We start from the raw sequence: 23,240 nt of genomic DNA, 5'->3' as shown, positions 1-23,240 counted from the left end.
AGACTAGCTTGATGCTAATTAGCACCATAAAATCCATGATCAAATAACCACACGCTAGAACCTGTGCAGCCCGAAAATCAAAAAGAAAAAACAAATTCACAACTAATCTATTCACCATTAATTTTTGTTGCTGACAAACTGTCTCTAGTCCACATATTTATCATCAATATAATAAAATTAGTGGAGTGAATATTTAGTTGGCAAGTCGGTTTTTTTTTTGTGCACCCCTAAAATTTCAGGTTAGGAGCTACTGCGCTACAACAACAAAAAAATGTGTTTGAGCTTTAAATATTACAAGAATGTTGAGAAGACTACCCATCAGCCGCAATCACAAATAGTTATCAAAACCCTAACCTAAAATAATCTTCCTACTATTCAATTTAGTTCTACATAGTTTTCAGTCTTGGTTTGACCCTGTTCTTTTTTCACCAGTTATCTTCAAACATGAATAACATTTTTGCAAACAAATCGATGACTTTCCATATTTGTATTTAGTTTCAGACAATTTAAGTATAATTGGATAATTTCCCGTGGCACCCCTGATGACAACTACGGCAACAAGTTCGGGAATCTCTGCACTAACATATTTGGCTTTTTTTTTTTTTATACCTAATAGAAGTACAGTCCACTTGCAATTCAGCCAGCTTTATTATTTTTTTCTTCACGGGAAAATATTTTCCACATTCTCAGAAAGGCAGCTACTTAATCATTTCGGCAGAAACATTCCAGAAAAAAAGTCATTGCTATGAAATAAAGGGATTGAATGAACATGCTGCCTTATGCATTCAAGCATTCTTGCTCTATGCGCACACTATTGATTCAAAAGAGTTCCCAGATGCAGCAAATGAGCTTGCAATACAAAAGAGAGCGAATCATTGACCCACTCCTTTTTGTTTAACTATAATAGGATTTATATACTGTATATTAAACTGCAGTTATACCAGAACCATCTTTCATTTCAGTATATTATCCATCCTTATGATCTGCAATGGAATTTACACTCTTGAAGCAAGGATGAGTCAGAGACAAGTGCTTACAATGCTCTCCGATCTTTGCTCCTTTCCTGCCTCAAGGCACGCTATTCTCTCTCAGGGATTTAAATGTCTAGACACATTGCATGATCCCTGAGCTGAAAGCTGTCACTGTTGTCTTTTTTACATACAGTAGTCTTCTCACGTCTGTCAGGCGGCAGAAACAAAACCTTCCGCTGCAAGTGGTCCGACTGACTTTTTGCTTTATTGGGGGCTTTGTAAGACTGCGTATTTCCTGTGTTGCTATCCTTTCCTTGCGGCCCAGACAGGCAGAAATCCACAGAGTTGACATTCTGTCCACTCAATAAAAAGGTCTGGGTCCTGAATTAAACGGGATGGGACAGGACAAGTTTGACAAATAGAGGCAAAATGCAAAGTGTACAGAATTTAGATGTTATGAAAAAGTGAAATATTCTGATCCTTCTTGAGGTTGGTGCAATGCTAATGAAGACAAAACATAACCTCACACCCAAATTAAAAGGAAAATCAAAGTTAGTCATAACAGATTTTACCCCATCACAATTGACTTGGAAAGGAAATATTTAAACAAATTAGTCAATTAAGCATTGTTTGTGGAAAGGTTAGCTGGCATAACAGTTCCTGTTGTCAATATTTAACAGGAATGCAATCAGACTTATAAATGTGGGAGAACTCGGGCAAGCTTTTAACAGATGGTTACTTGTGTATCATCTTGGAGTGAATGTACGATCATCTTCTGCCCAGGGATGATTTGTGAGGCCCTGTGGAGTTAACTTGAGCAGAGGATTTTGCTCTTAGCTGATACACCAAAGACGTACAACTAATATACTATTTGAATTAGGATTTGCGAATATCTTCAAATAATTTAAAATGATATTCAACATTAATCCTTGAAGTTTTCCAGCCCTACATGCTGTGACAATATGACAACTGGAAGGTCACCTGCCATCTGACACATGAACATGGAGGTAGGTAGGAATCAATTGGGAAGGGCTATTTTGTTTTACATTGTAAGAGTAGCAAGAAAAAAAGCAAAATGGTGTTTGTTACAATCAAATTAATAATAATGTAATGTGTCTCAATGGTTGAGACCTGCAATTGGATGGTGACTAGTTCAAGTTTAATTTTAGCGACCCTAGTGAGGATAAGTGCTATAGAAGATAGATGGACGAATGGATTTTCTTTTGAAATCAAAATCCTCCTGTCAAATGTCATATTCTCATATGTAAACGTCAAATTTTACGAGTAGTGAGAGAAAAAAAGAATGGATTATTCTAAAAACAAATGTGCAAGTTTTAACAAAGACAAAATGAACTTTATGCACCTGTCCAGGGCGGCTCGCACTGGGTAGCACGTGCGAGTTTGATTCCACCACCCTGTGTGGAGTTTGCATGTTCTCCCCATGTCCGCGTGAGTTTTCTCCGGGCACTCCGGTTTCCTCCCACATCCCAAAAACATGCTTGGTAGGCTGATTGAAGACTCTAAATTGTCCCTAGGTATGAGTGCGAGTGCAGATGGTTGTTTGTCTCTGTGTGCCCTGCCATTGGCTGGCAACCGGTTTAGGGTGTCCCCCGCCTACTGCCCGATGACGGCTGGGATAGGCTCCAGCACGGCCGCAACCCTCGTGGGGACAAAGCGGTTCGGAAAATGGATGGATGGATGCACCTGTCCACCCACAAAAAGGGAAAAAACAGCAGCAAGAAACTGTTTTGCACCAATTACAGAAAGAAAGAATGCCAAGATTCCTGCATCAATACAAAACACCTCCAGTAGCACCTCAGGTCGATACCGCTAAAAGAGGCCTTATATAAATGAGACAACAGTGCACAGAACCCCACTGGCACTGTGCTGCACCTAAACAACATCCAAGGCAAGGTGCCCACGTTGTGCATTGATCTAGTGCCTTCATGTTCAAACAGCTAGCCGGTCACATCTGCCAAAATACTGAAAATACCTGCACAAAACGCCACAGGAAGGATTTTTTTTATTTTATTTGTTTTTATAATCAATCAGGATAGGTTTAAAAAAACTAAACCATCACATTAAAATGTTTGAGCCAAGACTTAAATTGCTTCCAACGTGATAGTGATCCACACCAGCCATATTTCATTTGCCTTTATCAACTGAACATCAGGGCCAATGATATTCACACAAAGAAAAGGAAGTATTTAGGATACCTTCTTTGGACAAGGACATCATTTTAACATATATTTGCAATAAACGGATTGTATTCTCAAATATCTTTGTGCCCTTGAGTACCACGATAGTCAAAAGAATCAAGGCAGATATGCCTTGAGTAAAAAAACCACGTTTTTTTATTTATATAAACATATATATTTCAAATTTAGAGAGCTGTACGGTTATCCCATTAATGTCTGTTTTTATCAGTTAGCGAGTAATGACCGATCCCCTTTTTTGACCAACAATCTCTTCTTTGCTGAAAAAGCCGCAGTTTAACATGCCGAAAGGAAATTCATAGGCACCCAGTACTTAGCAAGGCAGACAGTTTGTCAAAAGATGGAACTAAACCCAACGCATGTGAACTGGGATTTAGATAGACAGCCATGTTGTTTCTCAATTGGAGCGTGTCCAACTTGAAAAAGGACCTTTTAATTTCTCGCTGTTGCCTTTTTACTTTCAGGAGCCAAGCACAAAGAAAATGAAAAAGTGAAAAAGAAGTGACAGCCTCCGCAGAGAGGGAAAGACGGATGCAAGATTTGAGAAGGTGGCATTCAGATAGGCGGTGAAATGAATTAAACATTAAAGAGGAGATCAAGCTTGTGGGGGCAGATTGCAAATGCAAGGTTGAAGATCTTGACCGAGCGCTAGATTCGTTTTGAATCGTTAAAACGTGGTACGCGAACAACGTTCAGGTGACAGATGTCAAACTGGCTTAGAATTATGCAAAGAAACAACTCAAAACAAACGTGATGACTGGCACTAACCCAGTGGAGAAACGTGATTGACCTTGACCTTGAACATGATCAGTTCCAGGGTTAAATTGATGAAGTCTTTGTATGTAGATGGACATGAGTGCCTGCATGTATTAAATTGCAGAGCCCCCAATTCAAACTCAGGCCCTGGGAGGGCAGTGAGCGGATACATCCTGGTGCTAGCATTGTGATTCATGGAAGTGCTGCCACACTGAAATGGTTGTGGCTGCTCAGGTGGCTGTTAAAACAGGTTAACTGGGCCAGGTTCCTGAGTGATCCAAGCAGATGGGTAGTGAGAATGAGATGAGAGACCAAGAGAGAGCAAATGAGTAAAGGGGGAGGGTGACAAGATGGGGATGAACAGACAGATGCAAAAGATAAGTATGGCTACTTATTACAGTTTCCGCACGGAGTGTGCAGTCTTCATGAAGTGTGGCCCTCAGTGAAAGACTAAACAGTCAAGTCCACTGTCCATTACCATAACTGCGAGGAGAGGACAAATATACTGTATGATAAAAGTACTATTCTGTTAAAAGCCCATTACAGAGAAATGAAGAGATATCTCCACCCCTATATGTGTAATTGTTCACATTATAATCAGCTTATATAAAGAGATTCTGCTTTTAGTAGTTTGACCCATGACCTGCATTGAAATACAGTAGTGTAATAGGCTGATGTGTTCATTAAAAATGTTTGATATCATAAAGCTCTATGTAATATTTTTGTAAATCACCCACATGACATATTTTCTGGACTGGATTTAAAAATAAATAAGTAAAGCTGACGTCACTGTAATGTTATGCACAACTTAAACATCACATAATTGTGGTTCAATGGTTCTTTGTGTATTACTAGAAGGAGTTCACAACATACTACATTTTGACATCCTCTGCGCTAGGCTGTTGTTTAATACGTACTTGTTCTTCAGATGACCCTAAAAGCACACCAGATTTATTCATTTAAAATGATGGTGAGTTCCCCAAACTGTGCACATTAAGTTACATAACTAGTCAGCACCCTCTAAAATCTGAAGACTCCCACCCTGCACAACTGAATTCTATTACCGTCTATATTTGTACAGCTAAAAGATCTTCAAAAGTATTTAAAAGTATCAAATGTGAAGATGAGCAGTGAGAAAACAGCAACAATAACAAAAAAAAAACATGCTGATGGAAGCCTGTCCACTTTAGTTCTCAACATGGCTTTGATACCGGCAGCACGCTCGTTGCATTCATATGGAAATTACGACATCCATTCTCGTGGTGAGGTTATGCGTACTTATTTAAACAGACCACAAGTGTACAGCATGCCTTGTAGGGATGCCATTATGTATACGTAATACATACTTACATACATAACCAACTCCAAAGGCTAGAGGCAGATAAAATATTCCAGTAATACAAAAAATAACAATAACAAGTGTTTTCTTTGGAGATGAGCAGAAACCTCTGCACTTGATGAAGCCCCTCAAAGCAAAACTAAAAACTCATAAATGCTCCATTACGTTTCTTTAAATGTAAAGTCTTTTGCTTTGAGACTGTTTTGTGTGTTTGCGAAGAAATACACACAGCCTCTCTCACACACACCCACACAAACACACACCCACACACACTTAGAGGCAAACGAGGACATAATCAAATAGAAATGAAACCGAGTCTTTTGGAAATTAAGTCGGGCTTTCGTGGTGATAAGTAAAGACGAAAGAGGACAGAGAAGAGAGAATGGGATGCGGCAGAAAAAAATCGCTTTGATGAACAGAAAAGCCCTTTGTCGGAAAACAAGAGAAAAAGAAATAACAGCATGAAATGAAGGCAGTATCTTGATCAACTTTTTATTTGCAAAAACTGTCTGGACAGCACAAAATTCTGTCCTGCAGACAGACGCGTATTTCACAAGTCAAATGGTATTTATTTAGGAAAGCCCGTGTTTGTATCCCCATAAGCTCTTAGCATTTTAATTTGCTCAAAAAGTTATGTTTGCCCAAATTTTGTACATCAAGACTGTGTTTGTACTTCTATCCAGCAATGTCAAGAACTCTGTCTGACCAAGGTGACTTAACGTAGCAGAGTGCTATCCTGAGGTCAGTGTGTGTGTGCGTGAGTGTGTGTGTGTGTGTGTGTTCACACGGTGATGTGCCTATGTGCGTGTGTGTGCGTGTGTATGTGTATAGGTCAGTCTATTATTAATAGTGGCAGCAACGCTCGTAGTAAAATGAGATAAGAAAAGATCAGGGACGGGTGATGGCTGTTTTTGCGGGCGAACGGTTCACTTAAAGTAAGACTGCGGTTGTCAGCACTTTGTCAAACTCGGAAAATGTTTTCATGCATTGTAATTCCACTAACCTTGTCCAGACAACCCTGCAGAGTAAACTCAAGGTTGGAACAAAAAACTATATTTGAAATGTTTTTGCTGTTGGTGTTCCCTCAGTGACCATTGCATTGCTATTTAATGCAGTTGTTATTGCTTTAGGAAACAGAAGAAATAGTGATTGTTTAGATATACTGTACCGCATATAAAAATCTTTGTAAAGGCCATACAAACCGAAGCTCCCCCACCCCTCCCCGCAGTGTATGCCCGTAAGCACAAAATATAGTTGGTGTAAACATTTTCATAACATTTTTCTCTCTTGCCCAAGGAAGCAAACAGCATCAAATTGCTTTTCTCAACTGCTGGAAGAAGCAGAGTCTGTGTTTGCGCAATCTAATCAACATCTCTCGATCAAAACTTTTGAAAAGGTTCTGTTTTTCCTATTACAGGGGTCAAGGCATAAACCAGAAGAAACCCTCTAGCAGTTAAATTGCAGGAAAATACATGTAATTATAACATCTCAATGGAGGATACAGATCATACTTTTAGTGGTAAAAATTACATGATTTTCCCTCTCTTAAAGAGGAAGTCAACCATCACATCTTCTTTGTAAGAATATGTTCTGTGCAGCCCAACGAGTCGAAACACAGTGTTATGATTAAGGTTTTGTTTGTGGAGTATGAATTAAATAGGCAAAATCCACCTGTATCTCAAGCGACGGTCATTTTGCCACTTGCTATCAACTGAAAATGATATCACAGTTGCTAGGTCTCCAGCCAAAACCAATTACGTCTCTGCTTCAGAAAAAATGCTAAGTTGTGATTGGTTGTGACCTGAGACTGGGCAACTGTGATGTCATTTTCAGGAAACAGCAGATCAAAAAAATATGATTTAAAAAGACAGCAACAACAACAACTAATAAAACTGACCTGGATAAAAATGGCAATGCCATTACAAAAGAATTTTGTTGCACAACCATGATCAATGCAGTCTATCATTTTTTGTAACTCTGACTCAAAACTACTCCCAGCTGTCTCAGTTGGACCAAACTGGAATTCTTGGTTATTTTATGAGGCTGATTTGCTGTATTTGGCAGAGAGTGTATTGAATCTGTAGAGGGTACAATAAAACCTTCACACATGCCAGGCATTCTTGAGGCATATGTGCTGCTCAGTGTCCAAAAGCTCAGTGGTACTTCACTGGCCCTTCACCTGGTAACGAAACACTCAGCCAAAAACATCCAAGAATGCTTAAGAAAAAAGAAACAAAAAAAGTCTCCTATCATCTAAATCAGTTTGAACATCCGTGGAAGGATCTGTCGAACGTGAAACAGCTGGTGCACTCTCATTGAAGGTTACAGAAATCTTTTGATTGCAGTGATTACATCGACTAAATAAACAAGAAAATGTGCTTGACAAAATATCAAATCAATGTTTTCAGTATTTTTGTCCATGCTGGTGTCATATTTATGAATGGAATTCCATGAGGTCCACGATACATGTCTACCTGTACCTTGGTCAAATACGCCTGTACCACAATTTAGACCTGGTTTCAACTGGTCTTAAGTCTAGCATGCTTTTTTTGGGGGGGGAATGTCCAAGTCCCTTTCCTTAACAGTTCACAGCTTATTGTTTGTATTGTATTTTGCCGAGTTGTTTTGCATATCTTCATTCTAATTCCTGTAAGATTGGAAAGGATTTCCCACTGTACATCTACTATGAGGTCAACCGAGCATATGTGCCTTCAGGTCGTAGTACAAACATGATTGCGTAGGTGTGGTTAAGGAAGAAAATAGTGTCATCGTGCAAGCAAAAGGAAGAACATTAGTCACAGATGATTACTAACATTTGCCTGAGGGCATGTATGTGTCATTTTGTCTCCGTGCATGAAATATGTTTCCAATGTGTTTGTGTCAAGCCAAATGCATCTCAAAGCTTGCACATAATAACAAGGTAATGCCCACAAAAATAGATTAAAAAAATTGTTCCTAGCATACGTTTATAACCAGTCATAGGTTGTAGGGTGAAAATATTTCTCCAGTGGCTTTAAATTGTGCAGCACAGGAATGCTTTGAAACTGATAACGTACACACTGATATGGCAGCAACACCTTAACAACACCCTTTAGGGCACAGTTGCTTGAAGAGGCAGCACACAGCCAAAATTACGTTCTCGAGTGTGCAAACACAAACAGTAGTGAAACATCAGGGCAAATCTTGCTGTGCGCACGGGCCAATACAGGCGCTTTGTAAACAACACATATATCATTTGTCAGCCATGTGGCGCTAACCTTCATTCTCGCTAATTGTTGTGCAATCTAGGAGAAAGCCCCGGAGCCAGCCCGAATTGAGAGGCTGCCACGTGTGGTGTTTAGCCTGTATGAGTCAAGGCCAAGTGTGACTGGAAGGGTATTTGAGTAAGAGCCATCCACATCAATGCACACCTGTGCATCGGTTTGAATTGAATGGGTGTGTTTTCTGCGGTCTGCTTTGTACAAAGGAAATAAATTAGCAGAGCTAGCAGGTTGCTCTGACAAGTCCTGTTAATGAGAACATTCTCAAGAGTCTTTTTGGACTACGGGAGAGAAACCAGAGGCTGTGATCATCTGTTCAGCCTGGAAGATGGCATAGAGGGAGGCAGGCTGAAAAACAGCACAGCGACCGCACAATTAGACCGCACCATCTGCAGCATCAGCGCAAATGCATAATTGGAAGTGGAAGAAGCAAGAACAAAGTTATGATCGTGTTAAAAAGGGTGTAGACGAGATGAGAGTAGTTTAGGCAGTTAGGTACTGCTCAATGAAATATACGTACACTACATTGTACATCATACATAAAGTATTGTTTGCTGAAAAATAAAACCAGATAAAAAAACAACTCCAAAATAGTTTAGTTAAACTTTGGCGATAAATGTTTTAAATGGACGACATTAGCAATATTTTCAAATTGTATTTACTTCTTATATTTTGTATTATATTTAGTATTTTCACATTTTATTTACTTAAGAAACAAGACTCGCAGATGATGGATCTTTGTAATTGAAGCAAAATACTAAAACAGAAGTCGATATACTTTCAAATAAAATGAAATAGTATTTATCCTTCAGCTCCAGTTAGAATTGACACGAATGTTTGCTGAAGAGGAACCAAGTAGATGTGTCCTGAAATGCATGGGGAGCTTTGCAGAGGAGCATTACCATGATTCATCGCAACAAAACTGTAAAAGCTTCTAATAATCGCTTTAGCTAATCCTTGCACGCTTTGGGCCAACAAGCATAGAGAGAGTGAAGGAGTGTTTTTCATTTATTTATTATTTTTTTGGAAAGATGAACTAAGTGACGGTGCAACATGGTCATCATATCCATACAGCATGCATTGAAGATTCACCAACGCAATTCAAACACCAAATTATTATGTAACATACACAATCATCAGTGTGACACTCCCGCTGTCGCATGATAATATTTCTAGCAACAGGAAAAAAAAAAAATGAGGGTGCTTGTAACTGGGACGGTTAATGTTTGGACAACTTCCTCAAAATTGGGAAACCTGTCCTTTTTCAGGGTCCATCACAGCAGCGGGTTCTGCATAGAGAGAATTTGCAGTGTTTGCAAAAACTGTCGTCACTGACCTCTCTGTGTGTGGCGCTCATACGAATTTTATCATGTGGGCCATAAAATTGCTCATAATCATGCTGAAAATTGGATGGATGGATGGATGGATGGATGGACGGACAGACGGACGGACGGACAGACAGATGGGCTGACTTCATCATACAGCTCTTGATTGGCTCAGCTCCTCCTGTGAACTCCAAAGCAGAATCTATATCCAAGCATGTCCATCATTATCTGTCACGTTTTTGACACAATCACTGCCGCTCACTCTAAGACTCCCTGTTTGCAAGGCTTCACTGGGGCTACTTCTATTCTTGGACTTTACATGCCAAAAGCAGAGTGAAAGCACATTTTACAGACAGACTGACACTTTGGCGGGACGTGGCCAACACACATGGCCACGGGATCACCTCATTAGCATCCAAAGGTGCTCCGCTTTATGACAAGTGAGACTTGACTGCCCTGCTCACGCGAAATAATGAGCAAATATAACCTCTAATGGCTAAATATAGGTGACCGCACTCTCAGGAGAGAATGGAGCTGTAGTTGTACACCGCGACGCAGGAACTGAACCTTTACAAAGTTTGGTTGCAAAATGCGATTGCATAAAGTAAACAGTTGAGTTAAAGAGGAGGAAGTGATAGTTGAACAGTGTTTGATGAGAGCTTTTTAGCCTGTAGCTATGGAGCATTAGGCACAGATGAGCCACAGTCAGCTTGCACGCTGTTAATGCGGAACCCATTAAAACTGAACGATGAGTTATGATTGCCATTAAAGAGCAAATGATTCAGACTTCACAGCTGGATCGAAAAGGGCAGTGACTGCTGCACACTGTCCTGTTTAGCGCACACAAAGGGCAATGGTGACAATCACATGCCGTGCTACGCCTAACCTGTTGAGTTATCCACTCACAAGTTGGCATCGGGCAAGCAAATGGATTTTTTTTTTTTAAATATCTATTTCTAAACTATGGCAGTGGAAAACACACCTTGTTTTCTTTCCTTAGATGAATTCTATTAATAAAACAGCAACCTTTTGAATTGTCTGCTTTCAGTTATTTATTATATACGTAGTTATTATTAGGCAGCACGGTGACGCACTGGTTAGTACGTCCGCCTCATAGTACAGAGGATGCGGGTTTGATTCTGGCTCCACCCTTCCTGTGTGGGATTTGCACGTTTTCCCTGTGCCTGTGTGGGTTTTCTCTAGATACTCCGGTTTCCTCCCACATTTCATATATGCATGGTAGGCTGATTGGACACTCCAAATTGTCCCTTGGTGTGATTGTGACCGTGAATGGTTGTTCGAGTGTGTGCCCTCCAATTGCCTAGCGCCCAAAGACTGCTGGGATAGACTCGTGTGAGGATAAGCGGTGCGGAAGATGAATATATTGATTTTTCCTAATGATCTGCTGCTAGCCAGGGCCTAATTTACCTGGCAACGGTCAAGTAAGGGAAAATTAGTTTTAGCTTAGTTTTTTCCCACTTAAAGCATCATGCATGTTACACCATTGACAAAAATCTTTATCTTTATTAAATTTTTGTGACGGTAGCCTTGACCATTGTCTTGTTATTATGGCTTTGGCTATTTCTAGCCTAATAGAGAAAAGTAACAGAAAGACAAAATCATAATTTACCCACCAAAGCCCCAAAATGAATAATGGACAGAAGTGGAAATTTCATAAGGATAACGCAATGACAGTTGAAACTTGCTTTTTGAAAGTGGGGAAAAAGTCATGAAAGCGAGTCTAGTATAGTGCACATTATTAAGAATGTGTGGAAGGCATCTGTAACAGACCTCAACCATCGCTCTCCATCTAGGAGACCCAACAGTTAAGCGAAGCTGTGAGCAATTACTACAAAGCAAAAAAAGTTCCCATCCAAGAACCTCTAATGAGATGTATTTCGGGTGGGAGACAACTGTTAGATTGTTTGAATATACAGACCACAGTGAGATGGCCTCAACTGAGAGAGAGAGAAAAAAAATAAAGAGATATCAACGGCGCTAATTATCACCTCTGTTTAACACGAGGCAAACATTTCAAATGTGAATATGAAATGGTCTGCATGGGTTAGATTGAGTCTCATTTATTTTAAGTCCTGCTGGAGTGTAATTTGCGGTTGCTGACGGCCATGCTGTGCGGCGGATACCGGACAGATGCTTTGTTACGACAAAACCAGCGTGGAGGACACTTAATACTCACAACTGGGAGACAAAGGGGGTGGCTTGGGGAAGAAAACTTAAAAAGATAAGAGAAAAAAATGTCGCATAGAAAACAGATAATTAGAGCTGTAACAACAGAGCACAATAACAGTGACAGCGGGAACGGAAATGCCGACATCAGATGAGATAAGATTATTGCGCCACTCTTTGAGTGATTCAAGCATTTCATAGATGATGCAGTCATATTTTAGAGAATCTAAGATCCATATTTTATGCTGTACAATAAGCAAAAAAATCTGAGCTTCATCAACTCGATCGCTAACTGATAAATAGCACACAATAAGATTGTCAAATCTGTTGCTGCTTCATTAGACTCCTCATTAAGGAGCGGTTTTCCAACAACACCATGGCTGACTATTTGTGTCACTCAATCCCACTTATAAGGCTGAGGGTGAAAAAGGGCCATCATTAGTTCTGTTACTTTTTTTTTTTTCAGTTGCTTGAATCAGTGACCTGATCTAGGGTCAGACAGCCTCCGGTCACTTCTTGCACGCTTGACCCCCTCTGATCTGAGCTTCACTGTACGTTTGCATTGTCTTGATGCTGTAAATTGCTGCTTTTACTTTCCGTGACCCTTTCTGGCACTGTAATTAGAGCCAAGTCAAATAATTCTGAAATTCTACTCCTTTAAGTACTGCACGTGGATTAATAAAACAACGGCAGGCTGGCAACACATTTTTAGAGTTGGAAATGAAATGACATTTGCCATCTGCCAGAATAAAGTTTGTTTTAATGATGGGTACCATCCTGTCTTGCAGTGATGCCGTAAAGAGCAAAATTGTTCCTACAGAAATGTTGTTGCATCCTATAGTCATGAATTCCTCAACAGTAATGTTAAACGGATGTGTTAGCCTACAGTACCCAAGGACCCCATCTCTGTCTATTATGCTAACTTAGCCTGACAGTGCATCTCTCCTATCAGGGCTTCACTTGTATGCCCGGATGTGTTCTGTGACTGAGACAAAGAGGCGAGTAGCTCCCTTGATAAACACCCAAAGAGATTAATAACAGCAATCTTGGCTCAGACAGATAGCACAATAACTCACAATTATAATCCTCATGAATGGATGATTTATTATGCGGCTGCTCAAGAGCAAGACATTACTTTTATTTTGGTGACTAATACCATGTAAACGAATGCTGAGGACATTTGTGGTCATGTGGCTGTTTCAATCTTCGGATTGTTCAGTCTATGATTTATTGATGCTGGTTGCCACAAAGATACAATTGATGCAATTACATTTTGGATGATAAAGAATAACTCAGACCGGAAAGAAATCTTGAACTTTGGTGTTTAACAGTGTATGATGTATTGCAATAATAATATAATATAATATAATATAATTTAATATAATTTAATTAAATTTAATAATTATATTATTATTATTGTCAGGGTCAAACAAGTCTAATTCGAAACTGTGCATATTTCATAGTGAAGAAACATCAATTACCTTAAATGGTGACTAGTGTAGACTCAAAAGATGCCCTCCCTTGACCACATAAAAAGCTTAAACTAATCAAGTTCTGGTCTTGTCTTCTAGCAATATGTGACCTTGCCTTTGGCTACTCTTGAGTTGAATTTCCTCTGAGGGTTTGAAGACACTTGCCAATTCAGAATAGAGTTGTCAATGACAAACCTGCAGGACATTGCGGCACAGCAGACGATTGAGTCAAACTTGTCCAAAGAGAGGCTGATGAATTAAGAATGAGCTCACACATGGGCTCAAAGGGCCCCCATGTAGTACGTGTAGCCAGCTAGAGGGGGATTAAGTGAGATTGGAAGTTTAAAGGCGCAGTTCCCCAAAAAACTATTTTGGTTTTAATAGTTATTCTACATGATCGTCTCATTTTTGTGTTTTGATGATTCTTTTCTTATCAAGAGTCATGCTGAGAGAGGAGACGGATGGGGAAATGAAAAACAAGCGAAGGGGTGTGGTCTCTCAGAGGGGTGTAATAAAATGGTGGAAGCATTGTGCCGTTATTAAGTGTGAAAAGCTGAAAGGCAAATGAGATGGTGGGAGCCCATGTTTTGTTCACTTTCTCATAATATTTCATTCATCGGGTATCTGCACCAGAAGACAAAACAGATATAAAGATCCTTTGAATGAAGTTGTGGAATGACACTTACTAGAAGAGTGAAAAACAATATAAATTTGGTAGAAACACAGCAGAAACTGAAATACCACTTACAGCAAGTTCTGATTAGAGTAGCCGCAAGTATCACTTTGGTCTTTGCTACCTCGGACATTATCTAACGCGTGTATCTCTGGTAACATTAACATGGTTCTAACTTTACTGCAGAAAAACGTCAAGTTTAGAGAAGATGACGACGGGATTTATAACCACGGCTTTTGCAGCACGTTCTATCATCAGCTTGTATATATATATTGCATTATTTTAATGTCAACATTTTACAACAGTTGTTTGTTTGTTAAAACATGAATATTAAATTAAAGCATAACAAAAAAGGCCCATCAATGTGTTGCTGTCCTTTGTGTTTTTTGATGAGCTGGCACATATGTACGCCGTACATGTTCTACGGTAATATCATTGAAGTACACCAATATTTGCACCTTTTTTTTCTTTTAGAGTTTGAAAGAGATAATGCAACCATCTGCTGCTTATCTTCAAAGATAGGTAAGCAGATGGATGTTAAATGACACAGTCTGTTCGCCTTCAATTATACGATGTGACTAGAGATTAAATGAGGAGATGTACTCTCATTTATCCCTGAATTGTCCTTGCGCCGCATCTCGGGGGCCAATAGAATCATGGGCATCACTAGAACAATTAAGTCTGCTTCCAGATGCTATCGGAGCTGCACAGTAAACAAGAGTAGATTAGGATGGGGCTCCAGGAAGTGGAATGAATCTCAGTCTAGGTCCGATAACGACACTCTTGTCTCCTTATCCTTGGCAGATAAAAGCAGTGGCGCTTGTGCATATCACACTTTGTTTGCTGGCTTCTGTTTTGCCAAGGTGATAAAAGGCAAAATGTAAACTTTTGGAATCCATGTTGACTTTGAAGTCGATTCTTATGCTTGAGCCATCTCCCGTAAATCGTAATAAAATAATAATCAAAATGCAGATGAGCTGTCTGACAGTTGATTTGTGAGCTCGTGCCAGTCCAGACGTGGCCAACGAGCGCTTCAAAACTTTCACAGCTCATCCCGTCAGATTAACAATCTGACATGCTCGACTCAGCTCCGGAGCTACAAACGTCAACTTTTGTTTCATTCGTGATTTGTGATGGATTGATGAAATATGAACACGCCTGCGAACTAAACAGAGAAAGAAGCTCATTCTCTCTTAATTTGAATTTAATTTCAAAGTGATCAAAGGAAAATGATTTTAGTGTATGAAAAGAATCAAATTATATTTCTAACGAGCTACATTTGTTATGCAACGTGCTGTTTTAGAAATGCTAAACATCAGGCTCTTGGAAGAGTGTAGGTGATCAGTAAATCTGACACAAAACTAGATTTTATTATTTGCATGTATTATTTTATTTACTGTAATAGGCACACGGCTACAACATTTCCTATTTTAGTTTGTGGTTTGATTTAGGTTGTAGTATACTTTTTTTTTCCATGAAGCAAAAGTCTCCCCAAGGGGTGACAAAACAGGAGCGCTGATGCCTAGCGGTTTATATTGAGACAATCAAATGAACAGGTCAGTTATAAAACACTGAGTCATCATTAAATATTTGTCACAGTCCATCAGTCTCAGTTTTATAAATGAGTTGAAACATTTACAACCGCTTTGACTCCGTCCATTACGTCTCTAAGTGAAAAACAGCCCATTTGAATAATGTTTATGACTATTTTCATTTTTAACTTATACTGAAAAATATTTGGTAAGATGCTGCACAGGGTTTTACGATGTAACTGACAGAAATATTGATAAATATATTGCCTAATAAACACCTCTGTCAATCAATCCAGACTTCTTCAGGCAGATTTTTTTTGTATCCTGTAGCCTACTCAAAAACTACTCTTCATGAGCTCAAAAAACACCTCTGCTTCACATTTGACTTTAATTTCCTCTGAACCTTTTTGCTCTATCTTCTTGGCTGACAAACTAACAATAGCAAACATACAATTTCCTCACTAGAGCTGAAAGCACTATGTGAACCTCAATATGCACGTCTTGCTCTCCTCTCAGACGTCAACATCATGAATGGACTAATGTTCCGGCGCTGTTGTGAAGAGGTGCTCGGTGTGCCGTATAATAGTTCCGAGTACGACTGCACGGGGAGCTCGATGCACTCTTAGAGCCGTGAACTGTCATCCTTTATTGAAGACGACATGTACTCTTAGCGCACAACACCGAAGGCTTTCTCCTCTGCTCCGTTGCTTTTAAACGCACCGCTGGGAGCACTGGCTGAAGCACATTAAACACATAGTTGCGCATACACTTTGATTTTGCCACATTAAACCACAATTGGATGGGGGATATTTCATGTGCACGCACGCACACGCACAGATTGAGCATCTCCTGGGTCATCCTTTTTTTGATAATAATCCTCGTTGGAGATGGAGAGGCGGTGAAATGACAGCTGTAAGCATTTGCTTGCAGTTTGTTAAGACCTTCCCCAAGTCAACATGAAAGGCTTATGAGTGGTTCTCCGAAAGTGTGGCCTAGAAGTGTGACATGAATAATAAAATAAAACTATGAATAATACCAAACTAAAGTTGTTCAAAACCAGGTCAAAAGAGTATATATGAATGGGAATCTTCACCATCAAAGATATACGATAGACACCTCGATACACTGCCAACGATTCGATGCATTCACGATTCGTGGAATTGCCAATGATAAGATGCGATACGATTCTCCCATCGCCTGCGATACGGTGCGATACAGTACGATTTAATTTTAAAACAATGGGATCCAGTGCGATACGATACGATACGATACGATGAAACTGCATCTTACAGGTGGTATCGATTTTCCGATGCAAATCGGTAAACCTTCCCAACCCTAGTTCAGTGTGTATACTAGGGATGGGAATCTTCACCATCAAAGCGATACGATACATATCTCGATACACTCCCAACGATTCGATGCGTTCACGATTCATGGAATTGCCAATGATAAGATGCGATACGATTCTTCCATCTCCTGCGATACAGTGCGATACAGTACGATTTAATTTTAAAACAATGTGATCCAGTGCGATACGATGCAACTGCATCTTACAGGTCGTATCGATTTTCCGATGCATATCGGTGAATCTTCCCAACCCTAATATATATAAAATTGGTGTGTTGCCATGTTACGAGCAGTAAGTGGCCATGCGGGCTATTTTTCACCACTCAAAATACATTCACACACAAGCGACAGCCGACGGCTCCGTCCAGTTGATTATTTTATCTTTGCAGTTGGACCACACTTTCAGAGAGCCACCTTTATATTGCCTCCTTTATGTCCATGACATTTTATATTGTCATGTTATTATTGTCATCGTTAGCATTTACTGGACAGAATCAACCTCAGGACCTCCACCTCAATTTACGCGCACGCACACGCACACGCACACGCACACACGCACGTGCACACACACACACACACACACACACACACACACACACACACACACGACATTATTAGACCTGTCTTATTGCAGTATCTGAAGGAGAATTAATGAAGTCGAGCGGACGAACAATTTTCACAGTCATGATGTATATCTTTTATCTGGCCCAGGTTATTATTTCCCGTAGAAATTGTGTCAGATAATTTCAAGAGAATCCATCAATTATTCAAGTTATGTATCAAGTATTAAAGCATAGCTTTCTTTATTAAAAGGCTATTTATGTGCTTCGCTTAATTTTACAGCAGAACAAATGATCTCAGAGTGAATGGACGTGATTCGGTGACTAAAAATGATTAACCTTTGAAAGGCAGACTGTTTACATTCCACCGCGTACTTTACATCAACCATGAGAGTCAGTTTGAAGCACATACTTCAGCTAAACCGAGCTATTTTCACATCAATCTTATTGTGCAGAGAGACTTGCAAGCCAGGGGAGTGAAATTCATTTCACATGGGTCCACAGTGAATAATCCAAACACATTTGGGCAACAAATGGGCAGTCCCACACCCATAAATGTGATTCAAATGGGCTGTTTTATGATCATAAACGTCTGGAATTCCATGCAGGCCACTTAGGAAGATTTTAAATTCATGCAACAGGAGCAAGTGAATGCTGTTGGACTGTTTCAACTGATTTATCAGCCCCTGCTTGATCTTTCACGTTGCAGTCCGGTGATGGATATTTAATGACGACTATTGATGTTTTATGACTCACTAATTCACTTGATGGTCTGGACATAAACTTTTAGACATCCTATAGCAGCGAAGCTGTTGTGACTTGGCAATTGCATGCCCTCAGGAAGAGCGCAGACACCATATGCAATGTAGCAAAAAATTCTAGGTGGAAAAGTTGGCAAATTGGCTCAATATTGTGATGGGAATAAACCTTCATGGATTTTACATTTATATCATTGTATCAAAATATGTCAAATAGCAATGAAAAAAATGCACCGTGTAGCATTCTTTCTCTGCAGAAAAGCACAGATGAAAATAAAAATGATAAAAATATATATTTTTTTTAAATTGTCTAGTTGCTTCCTAGGGAGTGTGCAAATCAGATTGGGTAAAATGCATAAAATATCACATTTCTTATTCAAAACACATTTTATGTAAATGCACAACACTTGCATCATACATTTAATTGCCATTAATGATTTGTGAAAACAAGCAAATCATTTTACAGCAAATTGAACTCTGCGGAATGGAATACATACTCAAAGAAGCGTTCAAAACACATTGAGTGCCTTGAGTAAACACCGGACTCTCCTGAGATTGCTTTTTCTTTGTCATTCTGTTCTCTTCAAGGACTGCGGTAATAGAAGACGACAAGGTGCTACTGATGCCGAGGTGTACTTTTGGGTCACGTACAGCTGAGATCAATAGTGACGGATCCATGTGTGCTGACAGGCCACGGCATATTCCTCCACGGAGTCTTTCTCTAGCCCCTGGCCCGATGAATGCTGACATCCAGAAACATGACACGACTCTGATAGACAAGCCTTTGTGTGTGTGTAGGAGGATGGCTGCGGAAACAAAAGGACCTCCGTGGTTGCTAAAATCTATAAGAAATTATCTCTGTGGGTGCAGTGTGCGGTAGCTAAGTCCAGTCTGGCTTGGGGGCTCAGATAGTGGGGATAATATTTCCTCCTGTCTGGATTCATCCTCCATTGCAGCTGGAATTCCTTTTACAGACAGCACGCACAAAATGATCCGCAAAACAGCTCTGTTCCTTTCTGTTTCTTCCCTTCAGGCAGAGAAATTTTCACAGACAGGTGCAACGACTTACGCTTGTGTGTGCGATGATGTGTACACGTCTGTTTTCTTCAGAATGCAATTATAGCGAGATTATAGCAGATGAGGTGCCGTTCAGAAATGGAAAATAAACAAGATGAACACAAGGATTAAAACTAAACACCGAAAATTGCTTATACCCTATTCTTTCAAATCCTTTGTGCATCTTAAACGGTTTGCATTTTTCTCCTGCGTGCAGGTGCCGATCTACTTTCTTGTTTACATTTCTGTTGACCATTACTAAGGTTTACGTGTACTTAATCATCAACATTTCATTATGTTGTATTTTCTTGACTTGGCAATGCAGCATACAATTTGCAATGATGTCTACCATTCTTGATAAGGACTTGAATGATGCTCGCTTAAAAATGAAGGTTTCCTTTCATTTTTAAATTTCATTGGTCTTGTTTGTGTTCTCTGACATAATCATGACAGACATGAAGGGACGTGGTCCGATATTGAGACAGCAGAGAATATTTTGCTTCAAAAGCAAAAATATAAAAAATAAATCTTTCAACAAAATGAAAGGAACAGCAAGACAACGACCTATTGAGAAAATAATTGATATTTGCAGGCAGGCCTAGGGTGAGTAAAATGTAATTTTTGTTCAAATTACAGTAATGATCACCAGCCGTCACTGTATTTTAGATGCTGGCCATTATATATATATATTTGAACTGTTCTGGTTCACACTCGCACCTTTCAGACTCAATCATCCTTCTTTGGAAAAGGATAATGAATGGATAGCATTTATAAAGTTTCTGTTGCAATTTTATCAGTGCTGGATATATTGCGTGGCTTTCGTAGAGCATCTCTGTGTGTTAAAACAGTTTGGAGAGGCACTAAACACACTGCCAGTAGTCTTTCAGTAAATCCAGATAATTTTGCTGACATGTTCTTTTTTCGAGAGTGTTTTATGCACAGAAATTGTTGAATTCAAAGGCAATGACTGGCTCGAACTCATGTTGGTTGTGTTCACTCCCACAACAGCGCAAACGTCCCACTAGGATAATATAAAACGAAAGGCCTTCAAAAGAGCTTTTCTTAATGCTACCCTGATTGTGAGTGGCAAATAACTTGATAAAATATTGGGACAACCATATTTATATATAAAGTTGGAATGATAATTCTTGATGGATATTATCTCCTTGTGTTGTGAGACCAGGACGATTGCCTTGAACAAATATTGCAGTTTCTAAGTCTTTATAAATAAAGTTGGAATGACAATTCTCGATGGATATTATCTCCTTGTGTTGTGACACCAGGAAGATTGCCTTGAAAATATATTACACTTTCTAAGTCATATTTATCCAAACATTTCTGAAAACTCTCCAGATCTTCCTTTGATGAAATTGGAAACTAAGAAGTGATGCCAGTTCCTTATCAAGGCTAAATATTCCCATCAGACATATTTGGCTCAAAGTAGGGGTCAAAAGAAAACTATTTTTGCAAGTAGTCTGTCTTCACAGAACTGAAGTCAGATGCTGGGAGGAGCTTCCATCTGATATGAGGGTTGTTCAGACAGTTAGGTCTGCCCACGTACACTCTGTGAGTTAGAATTTTATTCCGTACAATATATCAACTACCTTTTAACAAGCCAACATAATATCACAATATTTCATTCATACTTTTTTAAAACCTTCATGAAGATGAGTTATAAAGTTTTAAAGAAAAATGTCATTATTCTACATGAGCAAACTCATCTTTTATCAGTGAACTGGGGATGCCGACTTTTATTTTACCCAGAACATGCTAAGTTTTTTTTTTTTTTAAAGGCTAAGGAGCAAAGAGCAGATGTTGCATGCTCCGTGTGTCTATCACTGGGAAACTCCCAATTAGCACGGGTAGAATGTCAGACGTTGCATTTGAACTTTTGCCTCACACGATGTCGACACAGCAAAATGACGTCCATTACAGATAGTTCAAATGCATGTCAGAAGAAAGTGCGTGTCAGACATGTCCGCCATTACTTCTGTCTGCCTTTGCCTCAAATATGTTTTTTTTTTTTCTTTTTAAGATGGAAATTACGTTTCAGCGCTGGGAGCTATGTAGTTATACTTCATTGGAATTCCTCAGGGTATAAACCACTGTCTTAACACCTCCTGGCTCACTCCGATCCATTTTGGGCACACACAAACACAAAAGTAAAAGAGCCCATTACAAAGGCGGTGAATGACAGACTTAGACTGGATTTGCATGCGGATGCAGATGATTCAGTCAGATGGCGAGGGAAAGCGATGTCAAACAGACAAGCCTCAAAAGGAGATACCAAGTCCCCCGTCTTCCTCTCTGTGAACTGACAGCCGCTGGCTTGATATACAAGCTGTGTCAGGATGTCAAAATCCACTGCCTGACAGTGACTGCTGTTCTCAGCAGAAACATTAAGGAGCAATAGCACGGTTGGGAACACATAATATTGAAACAGTGCATACAGGTTTTGTTCTTTGGTTCTTCACAGGCATAAAATATTTGACACAAAAATTGAAAACTGTACTAATGAGATAAAATATCTATTGCCCTTCTACTCTTTGTAAGGAAGTCTCCTATATTTCTTTGGGGTCTTTCATGTAAACAGTGAACATTAATTGATTCATCGACAACAAATCAATTATCAAAGCCTCATCTTAATAATCGAGTAATCGTTTAAAGCTATTTTTAAAATAAAAATAGTCCAAAATATCAGATTTCAGCCTCTGAAAAGTAATCATGCTTTGATTGCTCTATACCCTAATGAAATCAGACTGATTTACCTTTTGTGTTTCATCAAAATAAGACATTCGCAAATAACTTTTTATTTTGTAAAACAACGATTCTTGTGTGATTGTGCTTATTTGGTGTTAAGTTGATTTTTTTAATCACTAAATAATATCAAATAAGAAAAAGTACTTGTTTAACCGTAATAGAAAAGGCAAATAAAATGGTATCGGATTATCCGATTAGTCGATAATCTGGCGAATTATCAAATACTCTATAGAATAATCAATTCTATAAATATTCAATAGCGACAGCCCTACTTTCGTCCATATTGCACTACTACTTTCTTCTAAACATTTCAACTACCATCATGCATTCCTTTCATTTTCCATCCCCATTTTATTATTTCTTTCAATTTTATTTAAATTGATTTCAAATCTATTTATATAGTCTCAACAGCTATTGGTCCCAGGCATTTGAAAAATTACAACGTTCTGTTTAAGTTTACAGTGAGATTTGGGGCTTGCAACAGAAACTTCTCTCTGCATCATTTATGGTCTGCTAAAATGACAGAACATATTTTTTCCACGCCAAGGATGATGTAGCCGGGCAGCTTAACGGCACACTGCACTGAACAATTTGCAACCACGCATTAAACTCTTTTTGTTACTCAGGGCCAGGTGCCAAATATAGTGCAACTTTTGTGGCTTTTGCCATAATGATCCTGTCAAAAAGACTCAACATTTATTCTAGCCACAGCTCACAGCAACATGCGAAAGCGTGAATCATTTTAGCAGTGTTAGAATGACGATTAGTGGCGCTAGGGAAGAGGAGTGTGGAGATGCTGCAAGGGAAGAGGAAGTTGATGAAGACTAGATTAGATTTTCAGGGAAAATATTATGAAGTTGTTATCTGGAAAAGCATGGTCCGTTCGTGTCGCGCTTCTTTTGATAGAAGAGATAAGCAACTGCATGCAAATAGAGGTATTATAAATTTCTTCATGACAATGCAAAGGGGTTTTTTTTTTTTTGCTTGGTTTTTTTTTTTTTTTCAAATTCAGCTACTTCCAAAACTGT

General features: G+C 39.2%; 1 protein-coding gene across 1 annotated transcript in view; it reads right to left on the bottom strand.

Moving 5' to 3' along the window:
* LOC147061602 (cadherin-4-like) overlaps positions 1-23,240 on the bottom strand; it is a 98,092-nt gene that overhangs the window by 53,770 nt on the left and 21,082 nt on the right. The gene's annotated exons all lie outside the window — the stretch shown is intronic.

Source organism: Syngnathus leptorhynchus, chromosome 1 (genome assembly GCF_054491065.1).
Source record: "Syngnathus leptorhynchus isolate UIUO chromosome 1, UIUO_Slep, whole genome shotgun sequence".
NCBI classification, from domain to species: Eukaryota; Metazoa; Chordata; class Actinopteri; order Syngnathiformes; family Syngnathidae; genus Syngnathus; species Syngnathus leptorhynchus.
This window is presented reverse-complemented; position numbering and strand designations above follow the sequence as displayed.